Genomic DNA, 14,380 nt, shown 5'->3' on the forward strand with positions numbered 1-14,380 from the left:
GTCATTTGATTTAGCTACAATTGGATTAGTCCAATTCACAAATTAATCATGTTTTTTGAAAACAATTGGTTCAATGAATGATTCGCTTATGAATCAAACATCGTGTCTTTCTTTATATCCAAACAACGAGGAACAACATGTTTTTCTGAAAATGCTGTGGGATAAAAACTCATGCTAACACTTTAGTTTAGAGACCATTTCTCATTATTAACTTATTAGCATGCATATTACTAGCACAGTGGCTGGCTGTTTATTAGTACTAGCCTTATTCTGCATGACCATATTTTAGATATAGTCCTACCCCATACCACACTTAACAACTACCTTACTATACAATGCAAGTCATTGGGGAGCAGCAACTGTTTAGTTACACATTCTTCAAAATATCTTCTTTTATGTTCAACAGAAGGAAGAAACTACAGATTTGGACTTGAGGGTGAGTAAATGATGACAGAACTTCCATTTTTGTGTGAACTATATCCATTTTAATGCATGATCAAATGAGATTCAAATACAGGCAACACCTCTGCATTTACCTTCATACGTATGTGTGTGTGTGTGTGGTCAAGCAGATGCAGCTGTTGTGTGTGTGTGTCAGTAATTAGGTAATTAGTGCGCTTCTGAGTGGGGTCTGAGCCCCTCCAGACGATCTGCCTGTCAGCCTGCATTCAACTCTTTCAAAAACCTCTCTGTTGCCCCCCTCAGACGTGCTGCTTAAGAGCTCCCTAATTTAATCACGGGCCTCATCAGTCCCCAGGAATGAATCAAACGTCTGTAAGCCCAACATGTCCACCGCTGTTTGACTGATTAATTCATATGACGCCAAACGGAATGTTCTGGCTTGTTTGTCATATTACGGCGGCCCAGAGCTCTGCCTCCCTCCGTTAATTGAACACTTTCTGGGCCTCCGGTTGGTTCCACCCGACACCCTGTGAGCGCGTGACTTCAAAAGCCTCTTTTCATGATGCTGGCAGCGTGAGTTTCTAATTATGACTGTAATAAAAGGTAACTGTGCTCTGGCTGGAAGCCGCTGCCAACTAGCCAAATCTGGCAATGGATGTCTCTCTCTCTCTCTCTCTCTCTCTCTCTCTCACTCTTTCTCCAGCTTACTGCATCAGTGCCCCTCCTTGGCCAAGCGGCACACAATGGGAAGATAATTAGGATAAAGGGAAATCCGCCTTGTGTATATTTATAATTGTAAGATCATATAACTCATGACTTCCACAATAGCTGGCATGAGTGGGCTCCCAAAGGCCCCATAAAACCTATTAGTCACTCTAACAGCGGCAGAGATGTCCTGTGATCTATAATTGTGTAAGAGTCCTTTAGGGAAGGGCTGGAGTACAGGCGACATTGGCACAACAAACATCACATGCTAATCTCAAACTTGGCTTGATGTTCCTCAACACTTCCTTGCAGGTCCTCAGGGTCCTGCAGAGGTTCACTGTTTAGTGTATGTTTTTGTCATTTGGCAGCTTAAGTCTGATTGCTTAGTAAGTTAACAGCACATCTCTCCTCAATAAAATGCTAGAATTGCGGTATAATTATTATTTAGGCAACTGCTTTGGTTTTGTGGGAAAATAAAAAAACACACACAACCACAAATTATTCTCACTTCAGAAAATTTGCAAGAATAAGAAAATTAAATTGGAATTAGATTATTTGTTTTTGATATTTTTTTCTTCAGCAATACACAAAAGACCTTCAGGATAATATTCACATTAAAATGCTACATATGTTGAATAACTAGTGCTAGGTAGATTACAAATTGTAGTCCATTATTAATTAGAAATTACACAATGGAAGTTATAGTTTGTAATGTAATCTATTGGATTACACATATTAGGTAATGTATACTGACTATATGTTTTGATTACTTTTACATTACTTTAGACCTAAAATATATGCCATTCTTTGTTGTCAACATCATGAAGTGTATTAAACATTACATTACCCCTGCAGGGTTTCCAGGGTTTGTGAGTTGATGAAAAGACTTTATAAATGTATAAAAGCAGTACAATTTTAGAAAGGAAAATTTAAAAGAGAAAAAAGAATCAAATTATGAATAATTTACTGCCATTGCGTGAATAATATGTAATCATGTAATCTTAAAAAAGTTACTGTAATCTAATTGTGAGCATTTTAAAATGTAATGTAATCTAATTAGAAGTACTTGATTTTTGGAATTTGATTACGTAATCCAGATTACATGTAATGCGTTACTACCCAGCACTGACTGTTATGATAATACTTTATTGTGCTTTGTTGTTCTTTTAGGAGCTTGCATCATCGTATGCATCTGTGTTATGGAAAAGAGCAACAAAAACTTCTCTTTTGTGTTCAATGGAAATGGAACAACATGTGGGGGAGTAAATGATGCCCACATTTTTATTTGTAGGTGAACTATCCCTTTAAGTTCATCCAGTCCGGCACTGTCCTCTCTTACAAAGAGCATGTGCAGAGGAGGCTTGGCATGTGCTTGTTAACAGTATTTTCTTCTCTTCAGCCATGCAAGGCAAAGGTCATCTGGACACTTTGTTCTCAAACAAAGCAGATAGGAAGTCGACCACTCGCAATCGGGTCAGAGCGACAATCCCCTCTCCTCCACAAATAAAGCCGGAGAGCTTAAACCTGTTACTGTCAGCTTCTCACCTGGATCACAATCTCTCCGGGCACTCCACGTGCAAACCAATCGCCTTTATGTTCTTTTTTTCCCACCACTTACTGAGAGCTCCCAGGTAAAGAGGATGGCAAATGTAGACTATAGAGTTACCGACAGCTAAGCCGGGTTGATGATCAGCACAATAGCGGCAGGTAATAACGGCACCAGTGTCCTCTGCCTTTTCCCCGGGCTTCATTTCCGAACAGCGGCTGCCATTTCACAGCTGTTAAGTGCTGCCTCTCTCTTTGTTGTGATTAGGGGTAAATTAATAGATGCCTCCCGGTAATCAGCTTCCATTAGGGCTGTCACATCCTCGCTGTCAGGACGCCGGCTGCAGTGGACAGGGAATGTGCACCCTGTCAACGGGAAGCACATTAGCGGCGTCTTTAGTGCTAGAAATGGGAAAGGCGGCAGTCAGTGTTGCAGCACGATACCAGTCATCGTGGGAAATGCATATAAAGTGGTCTTTAATTCACCCCATAGTGTTTAAAATGAGCTGTGAAATGTACAGGGGGTCGAATAATTGATTTTTCCTCTCAATGCAGAACCCAGCACCGGGCCGTTTAGCCATTTTGCAAGGGCAGAACGGCACGGGATGACTGGTGAGGACGAGCACAGAGATGATCTAACCTGAAACCTCTGAGGTGACTGACTGCCAATAAACACACAAACACCTCACCTTACTCACTTTTCACATCATGCCGTTTTCACTATAGAAGGAGTTCAGTCGATGCAAGCAATTGATAAACAAATTATTTTTAAGACACTATTGGATAAAACAGAGGTCACCATACTTTCCCAGCTGATTAATTGCAGTACATTAAGTTTTAACATCATGTTTTCTGAACTGTCATGTTTAAAAATGCAAAGGATTAGGAGTATTATCTAATTAAATATGCACTCATTTGCATACATTTCCAGAGCAGATATCTGAACATTGGATAAAGCCAGGATCAAAATTCTTGTCATTTTGTTAACAAAGGTTTTTACAGAGGGGACTTTTTATCACTCCATAAATCAGAAAACAAAACTGTCACCAGACAGTAAAATTAAATACATTTTCAACTGGTTTTGGGGAATAAAATGTAATTTAAATCAGAAAAAACAAATAACTACAGAATATATGGTATATAGGATTGAAACTGTAAAGGTTGTTGTAAGTGCTGCTGAAGTACAGGAGAAAATAAAACTCATTTTGAGAAAATGACCTTTAAAAATATTAATTGTAATTCAAATCTAGAGAGGATAAAGTGTAATATACAATAAACACTTAAAAGTGTGTTTTGGATGTATAATCCAAAATCTCAACATCTGAGTGCATGAAAAAAACAAACAAAAGTTTTACCTGTAGTGTTTCACCTTAACTTAAAACAATTTAACAAACTAGATTTTTACAGTTTCTTAAGAACATGTTAGTGGTGATTGACCATGCAAAACTCATCATAATAATGCAATGCATTTGCTAGGGTGTAAATATATGTAAATATAATTTTAATACATTTTAAATTGTTATTTTGTAAATAAATTAATAAATCAAATCAAATGTACTTATGCCTCCCCTAATCTTGTTTGCATAAGAAGTTGTTATGTGACAACTCTGCATTTTGGCATGAATGTATTGATCATTGTTATTGAATGTTAGTTAATTCATTAACTAAAGTTAACTAATGGGATCATAATGTAAATGGAAGTGAAATGAGGTGATTTGTTTTTTTTTTTTAGGATGATATTTTAACAATCAAAAACACAGAAAAGTTATTTCTATTTACATTAAAACACTAAATACTGAACATCAGAAGCGAATTCACAACAAGATATAGCGTATATGGTATAAACAAAAGACATTAGTCTTTTTCAGAGAATTTGACCACATGCACTTGCTGAAAACACGAAAAGAGTCAATCAATCAATCAATCAATCAATCAATCAATCAGTAGGAAGTTTAAACTTGTAGAGATGCTGTAGTGTGGGTTGGCCGGCATAATCTAATTTGTGTGGCCGGAAAAGCCCCCCTCCCAAAAAAAAAAAAATGATACAGTTGTTCACAATTGGCAAAATACACATGAAACGAGCCATTTCTGGGAAAAGTGCGGCAGACGTCGCAGATAATTGTGTAGAAAATCAGTTTCTTTTCCAATTCTGAAAGCAATGGAGCAGCATTAACAATTTGAAATGTTGTTGGTATTCTGGGGAAATCATTATTGACTGTATCTTGAGATTTACACTTAGGATTTTGAGATGAAACTAATAATTTACGCATATGAGCAACAAACGTGTTTACTTTCTGCACTGTTTGGGTTCACTACTTTTCTGAATAATGCAGCACACCTCTGAGAAGCATATAATGAACTGCATTAAATCATGCGTCAATATTTATGGAAATACAGACGACGTTATTCAAAAAAAAAAAATAGGGGGCTGACACAGTGCGTCTGTTTGCATTATGGGTAATTACAGAAGGATTGGATGTTCTGCTGAGGCCGAGCTTTAGCAGGTATGCCGATATAAGGGATTGACTTTGCCGTTCCTCATTACGGCCACATATGGGAAACCCAGCTGGGATCTGAATTGGTGAGAGGGAGAGAGAGAATCGATTTCATTTGCAGGATTATTGAAGCCACTGAGATGCGGCGTGTATGAAACATAAAGTCTCATTTTCGAGTCCTCCGCAGAGGCAGGAGAATGAAAACGTATGGCTGTTAGCGAGTTATTTTCATGCCGTGGAACAATAAGGAAATTGTGAAGTTTACTAACTTCGGGAGAAGTGGCCGACTTGTCTGCCTTGGATGGTAATTGTGTTCTATCAAGAGGCAACTAGTTTATCTGAGCTGCAAAACACGCTTGAGATGAGAATGTGTTATAGATGCCGTCTCAAAGTAAAGGGACTCCAAATATGAAAGATAAATATTTGTTTTGAAAGGAAAGGGAGAGACTTCAGACTCTGAGTCCGTTATTTAAACTTTCTCATACGCTCTGGAGGGAGCAGTCAGTGCTATTTTGAGGGTTTTTGGAAAGAAATGACTCAAGGATGCATTCAATTGATCAAAAGTGACAGTAAAGACATTTAAAATGTTATGCAAGATTTCAGTTTCAAGTAAATGCTGTTCTATGATGAAACTTTCTATTCATCAAAGAATCAGGAAAACAAATGTATCAGTTTCTAATAAATATGAAGCAGCACAACTGTTTTCATTAATAATAATCAGAAATGTTTCTTGAGCGCAACAAATCAGTATATGATTTCTGAAGGATCATGTGACTGAAGACTGGAGTAATGATGCTAAAAATTCAGCTTTGCATCACAGGAATAAATTACATTTTACTTTATATTCACAGAAAACTGTTATTTTAAATTGTAATGATGTTTCACAATATTACTATTTTTACTGTATTTTTGAGAGACAATATATATATATATATATATAGTGTATATAATACGGAGCCCCTAAAGGGACATGGTGGTGGAAAAAAATTCGGGGTGGGAGGAATTTTTTTTTTTGCGTTCTCTCGCAAAACTTTTGCGTTCTCTCGCAAAACTTTTGCGTTCTCTCGCAAAACTTTTGCGTTCTCTCGCAAAACTTTTGCGTTCTCTCGCAAAACTTTTGCGTTCTCTCGCAAAACTTTTGCGTTCTCTCGCAAAACTTTTGCGTTCTCTCGCAAATATATTTGCGAGAGAACGCAAAAAAAAAAATTCCTCCCACCCCGAATTTTTTTCCACCACCATGTCCCTTTAGGGGCTCCGTAATATAATACATTTTATATTCATATAAATTGAAACAAAAAATTACCAATTATTTGTTTATTCACGTCACAGCTCAGGATAGTTTATAGTGATCATTTTTTGATAGTGAGTAATTTTTGCTATTTATTTGTTACATATGGTACATTTTCTTAGAGATGTGAATGGAGAAACTGGCTTTTTAGGTCCAGATGTTGTAGTTCCAGCATCCGCCAACAGGTGCCAACTGATGAGACTAACCAGCCAAACCTGGACCGGTTAGTCACAACTATACTAAAGAAACAGGAACTGATTATATAAATCTGAAATTTATTGTAGACCTTATGTTTCGAATCTGTAAAATTACATTGATATGAGAAGTAGAGAGAACTAGCATTTTCCCATGATGCTTTCAATCTAACAGCTGGATCTTCATCTGTGCATCCAGTGCCAGCATGTTGTGTTTTCCCACAACCCTCCGTTTCTGCCATAAAAGCCTGACCCAAAGCTGTCAGAGGGTTCTGGTGTAGGTTTATGTCACACACAGACCCAGCTGGGGCAGGAAATGATGTCATAGAGGGGCAGCTGCAGCATTAGTGAATGTGATAAGAATGGCACGGTGATGTAAGAAGTGGGCGGCCACACAGATCTTTCTGGAACACCGCTCATTCCCAATGAGCTCCCGTGGCCCGAATCACAGGCATGGTATTGCACATTCCTGTGAGTGAGTGAGTGAGTGAGTGAGTGTGTGAGTGAGTGAGTGAGTGTGTGTGTGTGTGGTCAGCTCATTGTGTGTATAAAGACAGAGTCTGCATGTTTTTGTTATTAATACAGATTTTTTGAATTAAATGAAATCTTTTATTCAGCAAGCACACATTAAATTGATCAAAAGTGGCAAGTATGAAAGCCCATTTCTGCCATGTAATAAATGTGGCAATTACTTTTTTTTCCCTTTTATCTCACAATTTGGACTTTTTTCCTCACGATTATGAGGAAAAAAGTCAGAATTGTGAGATGAAAACTCAGAATTCTTTTTTTTTTTCATGCATTTCATATTTTATTTTATTTTTGCAGAATTCTGAGTTTACGTCTCGCAATTGTTCTTGTGTGTTTGTGTTTGTGTGTGTGTGCGTGTGCGTGTGTTCTTTTGAACTTTCTATTCAAAGAATCCTGAAAAAATGTATCATGGCTTTCACAAAAAATACTATTAAAAATATATGATAATTATAGTAAATGTTTTTTGAGCAGCAGATCAGCATATTAGAATGATTTCTGAAGGATCATGTGACACTGGAGACTGGAGTAATGATGCTGAAAATTCAGCTTTGCATCACAGAAATAAATTACATCTTAATATATTTTCAAATAGTAAACAGTTATTTTAATTTGTAATAATATTTCACAATATTACCGTTTTTACTGCATTTTTAACCAAATAAATGCAGCTTTGGTGAACAGAAGAGACTCCTTTCAAGAACATTACAAAATCTTACCAACCCCACTACTGAACAGTAGCTTAAATTATATGTTTTTCCCTTAAAATATATATTTTGTACATTTCTAAATGACAGCTATATGTTTTTCTTTCACTAAATATAACACATAGAAAAGGGGATTATCATAGAGACCCAGTCCCAGAACGCCCTTGCATAGACAAACACATCCACATTTTATTCCGAAAATAAATATCTAGTTGGTTCAACAATCAGAAAAAAAAAAAAAAGCTAAAAACACTGATTAATAAAGGAAATGACTATATTCCAAGATATTGGGTTTCTATTGTGGGATGAGGCCAGAGAGGGAGAGAGAGCTTTGCTGTAGGTTTCAACAGAGCCTGTGTTTTGATACAGGCGGTCCTGTGGGGGGACGGGGGCCTGTGTCTGGGAGAATCACCACGGCACCGTTATGGAGCTTAAGTCTCGATCCACTCTAATAAAAAAGACTCAAACCAAACAGGCCCTAAATTCGCATGAGCCTGGGAGCTACCTGCGGCCCTTCAGCCGTGCTTATTTAATAAGAGACGTTGCCGAGGGCGGGAGCCTGAGGAACACCACTGGTGCACTAGTGAGGGAATGACGTAAGAAATGATTCATCTCATTAGCTCAAAGATATATATGTCTATGGTGGCCCAAAAGGTATTTTGGCATTTAAGTCATGATTTAAAGTATCTGAATTTCATTGAATTGGATAACAAATCAAAGCAAATGTCATTTATTGTAAGGAAGGATGCACAAATACACAAGTTTCTAAGCAAAACATTTCACAATAAAACGTTTGAAGTGGTAAAACAAAAGACAAAAAGATAATAGTTTGTTTGATATTTTGTTATTCAGTACCATGACATTCATGATTTCTCAGTGCAGCTTAAGTGTGATTTTAACATTATATACAACTATAACTTTTATTAATGTTTTGATTTAGCATTTATTTTGTCTTCAGTTTAATTTTTAGTAATTTTATCAGATTTTGACATTTTTTTAGCTTTTGTTTTTTTTGCTTACGTCAGTGTTATTTTAGTATTATTTATACAGTATACTATTATAGTTTTTATTAATATTTTAAATTTGCTTTTATTTTTTATGTCTTTGCTTTAGTTTTTAGTCATTTTATTTGTGTTTGACATTTCTTTAGCTTTTTTAGCATAAGGCAGTGTTATTTTTACATTATTTATTTACCATTACAGGTTTTATTAATGTTTTCAATTAACATTTATTTTTCATGTCTTTGTATGTCTTTGTCTTCAGTTTAATTTTTAGTAATTTTGTTTGCTTTTGACATTGCAAGCTTTTTTTTTAATAGTCAGTGTTTTTTTATTTTTATTTAATGTACTATTATATACGTTTTATTCATGTTTTGAATACACTTTTTTTTCCCAGTTACTTTTTTAGTCATTTTAAGTGCTTTAGATTGTTTGAATATTAACTTTTTAGGTTTAAATTATAATTTTTTCAGATTTTATTTTAGTTCAGTTTTAGTTTTTATGTATTTTCAGTTAGTAATTTTAGTGTGTATATATATATATATATAAAATACATCTAATAAATAATGTTTTTTTATATTTGATATTTTATTTAATACATTTTTATTTAATTTCAGCTTGATTTCAGTTAACAAAAATGTTGTGAATAGTTTTATTTATAGTCAACAATAATAACCCAGGCTTAAGTGTCCAAAGTCGTTTCGGGGCTATACTATATTCAGAAGTAGCTGAGTTTGTCTGTGTTTACCAGGTTTCATCTCCTCTGTTCATTCACCTCTCTGTGAGATAGACAGACATAGAGAAAGAAAGAGAGAGAGGCAACTTGAAAGCCTTGTGTTTTCCCTGTATGTAAAACAGAATGAAAAGTAACATTTGTTTTTGCTGCCTGTTCGTTTCCCCCCGTAATGCGCACAATCAAGGCCACAGAAGAGGCTAAATGCATTCTACATTACCAAGTGGCACCACGCACTTGGCCGTGATCCTGCCGCTGTTGTCACTTTAGGTTATTTGAAGAGGAAAGTGCTTTAGCCAAAGACTGCAGCGCTTTTCTCTCTCTTTTGCATATGAAGTGGAGGCAGGCTCGAGAGAAGCCAAGCTTAAACTGCTACCCTACTGAGACAGAGATGCTCTGAGCTCTTCTGCAACTTTGCCTTCACACACTGGGGTGTCAATAGACTTACAACACGCACCAAAACACTGGCGAGATAGAGACCATTGCGCAATATGTGTGACAAGCGTGTCTAACGGAGAAGTTTCATTATAAATAGAGGACATTTGAGGTACTACTGCAGGTTTTCCCAATATGTTTTTTCAATAACTGATTTAATATAACTTATTTTATTTTATTTAAATTTTAACATTAGAATTTTTATTTTTTTAATTTTTTATTTAATGCATTGGAATGAATTCATTTTTATTTAATGCATTTTTTAAATTTAATGCATTCAAATCTGACCTTCCATATAGTCATGGTATCATTAAAAAGTTTCATTTAATTAAAAACGGGCTATATTATGGCTGCTGTACTGTTTTATATTACAGTATTACATTGTTAGCTTGGCAACATGTTACCATCAAAAATAGAAATGTGAAATTGTTGTCTTGAAGTGACAGTGATTTAAATAAAATGTTTAAATGTGATCTTAAATTTTTACCATTGTGACAAGTATGTTCATCTATAAATAGAGGACTTCTGAGGTAGGTTACTAAAAGGTTTGCCAATAATCTTTCAATAATTGATTTTAATATATTTTATTATTTGACAATATATATATTAAAATTAAATTTTTTTCCTGTGGTGCAAAGCTGAATTTTCAGCAGCCATTACTCCAGTCTTCAGTGTCATATGATTCTTTCAGTGTTATACTGTATAGTATTATAATACTATTATAGTTTTTATTATTATATAGTTTTTATTTTATTATTTTGAATTGGTTTTCATTTTAATTTTAGTTCAGATAATTTAGTTTATATTTATATTTTATTTTTGTATTTTTATTAACATCAAATTGTACTGGAATTGTTGTCTTGAGGTGACAAACATTTAAATACCTTTTTTTATTATTATTATTTTTGGTAGTGCAAAGTGTGAAATCTTATCCATTTAATTCTCTCTTACCTAAGATTACTGTGATAAGTTTTAAATGAGATTTTTTGTAATAGTGCCACCTGCAGGTAAATCAATGAATCTCACTCTAATTAGTTTGTGTAATGAGTTTAACATCACTATTAATATTACTCCTACTTGATTTGAGACTCTTGACTTGGGGCATTTTATCTTTAAATTATTCTTGAGTTAAAAATAATGTAAATTGTTTTCTGAAAAGTGTTGAAAGTTCAATTAAAATACTATTAATATTCATTGTTTTGCATTCTTCGCTGTATTCCTGTCGTAAACCTATAGCTCTTTGACATCAAGAGCTGTTAAACTTCAGGAATGTCAAATCAATACACCGATCCATGCAAGTGTGTACTAAAAAAAGCAAGTTCAGCCGCACTTTATCACATTCTGTTTTCTTCAAGGCGAGAAATGTGAGTTTTATTCCATTTCTGAGCCAGTGAGTCCCACACAAACAATCTCTGACATGGATGTACCATTGATTTCACATTCACCCGTCCAAACTTAAAGAGGCGATGGGATTGTGTGTGAATCCTCAAACCTGTGTGCAACCCGACTCTGTCAGGCTGACACCAGCTCCTCTCTCTGTAAACTGCCCAGATTATTCACTCAACAGGATCTTTCTCCTTTTATCCGCTGAACCGCAGGCCAATCCATGTGCTGACAGCCCTGTGATAGTATACAGATGGAAATAAGGAGAAAGAGTGGCTCTGTTTGTTAAACTTGCCGCTGATAGATGGTTGGCATTCGTCGCTCCTTGACATAATTCACCTGACCAGGAGGTCAAGAGTATAAAAATCCAAACATCAGACATATAAGGAAGAGTGTAGAAAGCACAGTTTAAGGATCTGATCTGATCTATTTCAGATGAACCATACATTTTCAACCCCACAGGAAAGAAAAATGTTCTTCTGTACACTACAATTCAAACTATTTTTGTTTTTGTTTTTTGAAAGAAGTCTTTTATGATCATCAAGGCTGCATTTTTTTGACGAAAATATAGTAAAAAATGTGAAATATTATTACAATTTAAAATAACTGGTTTGTATTTGAATATATGTTAAAATGTAATTTATTCCTGTGATGCAAAGCTGAATTTTCAGCATCATTACGGTCTTCAGTGTCAAATGACCCTTCCAATGATATGTTAGTATCACTGAGATACAATTACAGCTTGTATTAATATTTCACATTTTAGATTTTGTTTTCATTTTAATTTTAGCAAAAGTTTGAATAATTGTGTCTTGTAATTTAGTTGATCTTTTGAATAGTTTTAATTCATTTTGAATTATTTCATTACATTTTATTCAGTTATTCTAGTGCATTAAGTAAATGAAATATTGCTTAGTTACATGACGTTTTTTAATATCTTTATTTCAGTTTATTTCAAGTAACACAAGTGTGTTTTATGGTTTTACTTTTAACTATAAATTCACTGGATCTTTCAGAAAGCATTCTAATATGCTGATTTGCTGCTCAAGAAACGTCTTATTTCTTATCATTATCAATGTTGAAAACAGTTGTGCTGCTTAAAATTTTTTCATGAGTATTTGATGAATATAATGTATTTATTAGAAATATCAATCTTTTGTAACCAGTGTTGGGGAAAGTTACTTTTAAAAGTAATGCATTACAATATTGCGTTACTCCCTAAAAAAGTAACTAATTACGTTACTTAGTTACTTTTTATGGAAAGTAATGCGTTAAACATTATAAATGTTTTTACTGTCACTTTTGATCAATTGAATGTGTTCTCGCTGAATAAAAGTATTAATTTCCTTAAAACAGAATCTTCATGACCCCAAATTTTGAATGGTAGTGTTTGTTAGTGATATGTAGTATTTTTTATTGTAAATGAAGGAGTTTTGATATCTGTTCCCTGCGTTCTGCCTTATCAGACCTTTTCTTTTTTCCAGCATAAATGCTGTCCTCCTCTTAAAAAGGAGGGTGGAGAGGAGGGCCTGATTCATGTCGTACACACTAGCAGGCTATTATGCATGGAGAATTGATTGCTGAAGCGCCGTGGCCAGTGTTGGATCTTGATGGCGCCGCTGAAATGTCACCTTACTGATGTTACAGTGCGGGAGATATTAAAGCCAGCCAGATTCAAAGACTTCCATTTGTTTCTGATCCACTCCCACTGTGTGCTTGAGCACGACACTGATCATCTGAGTTTATTTTTCTTCTTTCTGATGGCTGGTCTCTTATCTGCTCAAGACAGTGGAGCAGCTTCTGTCACCGCATTGAAAATTTCCAATCGGCCACTTGTATCGTCCACGTCTTTAAAGTGGAAATCCAAATATAGAGTAGTTTTGCTTTCTTCTTTTCTACTTTTGAAGACATAATTAAGATTGTGTGTGCATATTTATGCGATCGAGGGAATATTTAATACCCCAGGCCTGAAGTTTGTCCTGTGGATGATAAGTTTCAGCCCTGAAGCATTAATTATAGCCCTACATACATTACAACGGAGTTAAAAGCATTCGGATTAGAAGTAGAGGATAATAGTTGAGGATTTTATAACATACTGTTTCATTAAATGTTCATTGTGGTGACAATATGGTGCAGTATGAACATCTTTGTGCATATGTGCAGTTTTATAGAAATATAGTACAACATAATGCACTGAATTTAAATGAATGTCCATACGTAACAAAAAAGTATGTTGGTGGTAAAGTCATGGTATTAGATTGGACGATTACCATATTTATATACCATAGCATTTACATGCTATATCAAGAAAACCATGGCAATTAAAATCATGTTGTTTGTTAGTTTTACCATGTTGTTTTTTTACATAGTACCATGTCCATTAATCATGGTTCGTTTAATTTAAAGATATTGATCAGGTTTCTCAAACAGGGGGCCTAGGATTACTTAAAAGTATTAAATAAATACTTTTTTAATAAATATAATTTATATAATTCATTTTAATTGTTACATTTTACATTTGTAAAATTGTTACATTTGTATTAATTGTGAAATTAATTAATTAATTAGCTAAATCATTAAATTATTAAAAATAAACATTAAAATGCATAAATTCTAGATGTAATCTAAAATCACATTTCTTTTTATTTTCCTTTAATAACTACTGTTTTTACTGAAGAACGTGCAGTTCTGGAATACAGAACATAACTTAAGAGATCACAAGATTAATTGTGGTTAATTTAATATATTAAATTATTTAACTATGTTAAATTCAATATATCAATAATTTTTTTTTCTAAATAATCAGATTTGTCATAACTACAGCAGAAATACAGTATATGTGATCTACCAGTGATCTAGTTAGTGTTTTTGAAATATAGGGCAGGTTTAGTATTTTTACATGTTTAAATGATTTGTTCTTGTACACTTAAACCACAGCAAGTGTTATATTAAAGGAGTTAGTTCACACAA

At 34.5% G+C, this 14,380-nt stretch overlaps 1 long non-coding RNA gene across 1 annotated transcript; it reads left to right on the plus strand.

The window, feature by feature from the left end:
• Nucleotides 1–404: 404 nt before the first annotated feature.
• LOC107712962 (uncharacterized) lies at nt 405–12,967 on the plus strand. Its single transcript, XR_001636845.1, has 3 exons — nt 405–436; nt 3,208–3,306; nt 12,895–12,967. It is a non-coding gene; the product is annotated as an uncharacterized LOC107712962 (long non-coding RNA).
• The last annotated feature ends 1,413 nt before the right edge of the window (nt 12,968–14,380 follow it).

This window comes from Sinocyclocheilus rhinocerous, unplaced genomic scaffold (genome assembly GCF_001515625.1).
Source record: "Sinocyclocheilus rhinocerous isolate Xijiao unplaced genomic scaffold, SAMN03320098_v1.1 scaffold147, whole genome shotgun sequence".
In the NCBI taxonomy this organism is placed as follows: Eukaryota; Metazoa; Chordata; class Actinopteri; order Cypriniformes; family Cyprinidae; genus Sinocyclocheilus; species Sinocyclocheilus rhinocerous.